Here is a 6,003-nt window from a genome sequence, read left to right on the forward strand (position 1 = left end):
AAAAATGATAAAAACAAGGAATTAAAAAAATTATCACAACAATAAAAACAATGATATAAAAATTGATTTAAAGAATTTAAAACTGTTAAGAATAGAAGATGATTATACTTCGTCCAAACTGATTGTACTTAGCACAGTGCTCATTCAGTAAATGCACCGCTAGACGGATGAGTTTTGAGTGGATTTAAATGTGGCTAATGTTTTAGCACATCAGCTTCACAAAACATTTTATCTTAGCACTAAGAGTTCTAAATAGCAGTAAACAAATGTAGCTAAGTTTTCTCTTAAAACCTATTCACAAAGCTGCTGAGACAAACCTTTACTCAGGAATAGAGAAGTCTTCAGCTCAGAGTGAGGGGCGGGGTTTACCTCGTTGCTATGGACATGTCAGCATGCTTATTAACTATGCACACAGTGATTGGCTGATAGGAGAAGGGCGGGGTCTCTGTCAGATTTATTCATAGAAATACTGTAGAGCACAATATCATGTTGCCATATCCAAATAAAGGTTTAAAAATAAAAATGTTAATTGCCCCATTCAAATAAAGATTTTAAAATGCAGGATAAGTGTCACTAATTAAACAAGTATTTGTTCAGCTTTTTGTCAGCCTCTGACATGTATGCTTTTCAAAAACAACTAGCGGATATGCATATAAACAGCCTTTTAATTAACAGAGTAGAAAAATCATGCCTGATAGTAATACATGCAAATGTAATGAAACAAACAGACAAACTGGACGCAAGAACAGCTGTTACTTCCTGTCCAACTGGTTCATGAAAACAAGGATATAATCAAAGGGAAATTAGGAGTTGGGATAACCTCCAAAACCAAAGGTGATACCTTTTCAAAAGGTCATTGTCATCAAATGTTTCTAAAATGTTTACGTTCAGAGACAGATTGCTGGCAACAGCTATGTTAGGATAGTTTGTGGCTTGGTCTTAGTGACTTAGGAGTAGGGATGCACCGAATCCAAGATTCGGATTCGGATTCGGCCGAATCCTGGGCTTTTTGACGGGGTTCGGTTTCGGCCGAACCTTAGATTTATTTTCCACCGAAACCGAACCCTAGACTTGCGCTACGACGTCACACGGCCGTTGATTACGTGAAGGTGTTTACATAGGACCCGTTCGAATGTAGTATGTAAGAATCTGAAAATGGAACTCGTAAGCAAAAAAGTTTTGTTTGGCAGTATACTTTCAACCAAAAGAAGGCGATTCAAGTCGAGCTTTATGTTCAATTTGCAATGCCAATTTGTCTCGTGGTGGCAAGTAGAGCCCTGCGCGGGACTGTTTTCTTCATCCCGCGCCCGCCGAATTTCTGATGACCATTACCGCCCGCTCCCGCAACGTGTGTGTTACACTCCCGCCCGCTCCCGCAATATGTATGTCCACTCCCGCCCGCACCCGCAAAACTCTGAGAATTTATTCCCGCACAATAATAGAGATGCATTGATTTTGTGTCTTCTCCCGTCCCGCAGGAAAAAAAAAACGTATTGTATTGCTATTATTAAAGAGATTCATGTTTGTTCCTTTCCCTGACCTGCATGTATTCTGACGCACTGGTAGGGAAGATGAATATAGCCTGCTATCGGGGACATCTAAAACGCTTAGGCTACCGCGCGTTTCTTTAGACTTCAAGTACTTTGATTTTGTTGACAATGACATCATGTCGCTAGGTTAGCCGCCCATTCCCGCCCGCAGCAAAGTTCAAACCGCCCGCTCCCGCGAGATTTGCGTTGGGTCCCGCGGGACCCGGCGGGTCCCAATCCCAATGCAGCTCTCTTGGCAAGGACCCTAAGCAGTACACAACATCGCCGATGTTAAAACTAAGGATGCGAGTAGGATTCGGTATTCGGTTTCGGATTCGGCCGAATCTTAAACAGTGGATTCGGTATTCGGTTTCGGATTCGGCCGAATCTTAAACAGTGGATTCGGTATTCGGCCGAACCCCAAAAATCTGGATTCGGTGCATCCCTACTTAGGAGTCCTCTTCACTATTCCTAATATTTCACAGATTTAGGAGCAAGTTTTAGTGCTAAAACACTTTGTGAAATACTCTTAGAGCAAAAATGTTTTGTGTGAACCCTTGGTATTTCTAACTGACTCGATCCTAATGATCTGAGTGGTCTGTTCGGTTTATATTCAGTGAGCATATCTGCAATGTGTCTAGGTCCTGGGCCATTGAGTGACTTATAAACAAGTAAAAGTACTTTAAAATCAATCCTAAATGTAACTGGAAGCCAGTGTAAGGACCTGGGCCCGTATTGCTAAAGATTCTAAGAATCAAGTTCAAGTTCAAGTTGAGCTTTATTGTCATTCTGCTACATGTGGGGAGATACAGTGGAACGAAATGTCGTGTCTCGCAGGACCACGGTGCTACATAAATACAGACATACAACAATGAAGTAAAAACACTATAAACCTATACACTACTAACCTACTGACAGATTTAACTAGAAGTATACTATATATAAGTATTTACCCTATACAAACTAAAAGAATAAAGGATAAAAAATACAACTATACGAATGCTTCACATAAATATTACCCTATACAAACTAAAAAATAGAAGATAAAAAATACAAACTATACGAATGCTTCACAAATACTGTACATGTGCAAGGAGAGACATTTGAGTCAGCAGCTGGTTGGGGAACAGAGCAGGATGATTTGTAGAGCATGAGCATGTAAACATGCATATATTGCTGAGTCTTTTGTGGGATTGTGTTCACGCAGCAGTGTGTGTAAAGTGTCTAGTGCACATAGAGGAGAGTGTGTTACTACAGGTGGTTTGTACAGCCCACTCACCTGTGTGTAGCACACTTTGAATTGCACAAAAAAAAAAAATTTAAGTTCCATACAGTTTTTCTTTGGGGTGGTAAGGTTTGGGGTGGGGGGTGGTCCTTGTTTCAGGAGGTAGGGGTTTGCATGGGGTTTCAGAGGGGGGCGGGGTGGTTTGAGTTCAGGGCTCTCACAGCCTGGGGGAAAAAGCTGTTGAGCAATCCTTTCAGAGAGCTCCTATTTTAGCTTAAAAATGTCTAACTAGGAGTCTTAGCTTAAAGGTGATTCAGGACCAATCTGAGAGCAACTCTGAGCGAGGAAAACGTTTTGTTGATATTGTGGAGTGCACACAAATAAAAGTAGACCCTTTACAGTTCCGAATGATGTATTACTCTTACCTTTATGAGCAAAAATTACGGTGAAGGCCTATTTTAAGTTGTTTCCATTTAAAAAAATGCAATTGATTGCTCTGGTGCCTCCATGTCCAGCGATTTGGCTTCCACTCGCTGCACAAACTATTGGATACAGCGCACATTTATCTAGGTTTATTGTTTAAACATTGTTATAGGCTTGAACTGTTTTTATATCTATAGATGTTATTTTAGGCAAGTCGTGATGATTTGAGAAGGCTAAATTGATCAAACATGCCTGTCGGTCTGCCGCTGGCCGCTTGGTCGTTACTTTAAGAAAGAAAAAACTTGTTTAACGAACAAAAAAATGAGATAAGATGTTGGACACGGGACGGGCTAGGGCCTGAGCATCTCGGGCCAGGGCCTACATTTGAGGCCCGTGCAGGGCTCTAAGAGACATAATAAGTGCTGTAACAGACCCAAATCATGACTGCTGCATAGTTGCATTTTTCCACTTGCCAAATATGTTAATGTAGTGATTACGTCCATTTCTGGCGCTATGGCATTTCTGCGTGGTGTCTGAGATGTTAGCGTGTCTTTAATAAGATCGGTCACAAACATGATCCCTGCACGATCTAATGTGTAACGTCTTATTAACTCACTGTCATGCATTGTGTGCAACACATTTCTTCTCCCTCTTCATGTTTCGGCCATTTTCTCCGCTGCTAAAGAAACTCTTAAGCCCCTTAAAAGTCCTCGTCCGTACTCCTAACAATTTTGGACCTTAAGACCTCTTTTAAGGGTTAAGATGCTTTCTGAATTACTTTTTTCTTTACTTGGATCTTTTCTTTAATTTTAAGAGGAAACACCCACATTTCTAAGAATTTTGTTACTAGGAGCAACTCTTAGCACTAAGAGTTTTCATGAATACGGGCCCTGAGGACTGGTGTGATATGCTCAGATGTTCTGGTTCTAGTCAGAATCCTGGCAGCAGTGTTCTGGATGAGCTGCAGTTGTCTAATGGTCTTCTTGGGAAGGCCGGTGAGGAGACCATTACAGTAATCCACCCTGCTGGTGATAAAGGCATGAACAAGTTTCTCCAAGTCTTGACTGGAAACAAAACATCTAATTCTTGCAATGTTTTTGAGATGATAGTATGCTGATTTAGTTACTGCTTTGACATGACTACTGAAACTAAGGTCTGTCTCTAGAATCACCCCAAGATTTCTGACTTGATTTTTAGTTGTTTGACCCCTAGAGTCAAGGTATGCATTCACCTTGAGAACTTCATCTTTCTTTCCAAATGCAATGATTTCAGTTTTCTCCTTGTTTAACTGAAGAAAGTTCTGGCACATCCAACTGTTAATTTCATCAATGCATTGGCAGAGGGAGTCAATGGGGCTGTAGTCATTTGGAGATAAGGCTAGGTAAATCTGGGTATCATCAGCATAGCTGTGATAGGCAATTTGGTTCTTCCTCATTATCTGACTTAGTGGGAGCATATACAGGTTAAACAAGAGCGCTGCAAGAATTGAGCCTTGTGGGACTCCACATGTCATGGCCGTCCACTTAGACTTATGCTCTTCTATACTCACATAATAACCTCTCCATTCTAAGTATGACCTGAACCATTTGAGTGCCATCCCAGAAAGCCCGACCCAGTTTTCCAGTCTCTCTAGAAGTATGTTATGATCGACAGTGTCAAACGCAGCACTAAGATCTAGTAGTACCAGCACTGATATTTTGCCAGAATCAGAATTGACGCGAATATCATTTATTATCTTAATGAGTGCTGTCTCTGTGCTGTGATGTGCTCGGAAACCAGATTGAAAATTGTCCAGAAACTGTTGGAAACTTTTTCCTTCGTCAAAGCAGAGACCAGGAGACTTTGGGATAAGTTACTCTTTATTGAGAACTCGCTGTAGTCGCTGTAGTCATCCGAGTCTGACTCAAACAGTATGCATTGTAGTTTATATACATTTCGAGGGGGAGGGATACAGAGGTGGAGACAATCTAAACAAAGAATTCAAATACAGTACAGGAATCGGTCCATTACCAGAATTTCCCTAGCCCTGACATCATCAGCATAACAGTATGATTCAAATGCATAGGTGCTAATCCAATCATCCTGACAGTATCACCCAAATGGTCAGGAAGTGCCTAAAGACAAAAGGTTAATGTCTCAGACACCTGGGCTGCCTGACTTCATCTTAGAATGTCATCATCTTTACCTCAAAATGTAAAACACACTGTTTCAGTTTATATATAGTTATATAAATAGTTATACTATTACATTGGAACCTAGATTTATCATTTTATAAATTTGTAATCCAACACCAGGTATCCATTTGACTTTAAGTAGTTGTTCAGCTGATTAGAAACTACCTTTTCAATTATCTTACCTATGAAAGGAAGATTTGATATTGGTCTATAGTTGCTCAACATGCTGTTATCAAGATTGCGCTTCTTCAGAAAGGGCTTAACAACTGCAGTTTTAAGGGAGTTTGGAAAAGTCCCAGAAAGAAGTGAGGCGTTCACCACTTCTAAGAGATCAGCTTCTAAACAGTTAAGCACATTTTTGAAAAAGGATGTGGGAAGTGAGTCAAGATAGCAGGTTGAAGATTTAAGGTGCTGTACTATTTCTTCCAAAATTTTATCAATTTCTTTAAAAACACACACAGTCACTTCTTTTTGAAATTGCGGTCGAATCTGTGTGACCTCTGCATAACTTGAGGATGTGCCAATCTCCTTTCTGATATTATTGATCTTCTCAGAAAAGAAGGAAGCAAACTCATTGCATTTGCTGTCGGAGAGCATTTCACTGGGAATCTGACTCGGGGGGTTTGTCAGTCTCTCAACAGTCGCAAAAAGA

This window comes from Barbus barbus (genome assembly GCF_936440315.1).
Source record: "Barbus barbus genome assembly, chromosome: 17".
NCBI lineage: Eukaryota > Metazoa > Chordata > Actinopteri > Cypriniformes > Cyprinidae > Barbus > Barbus barbus.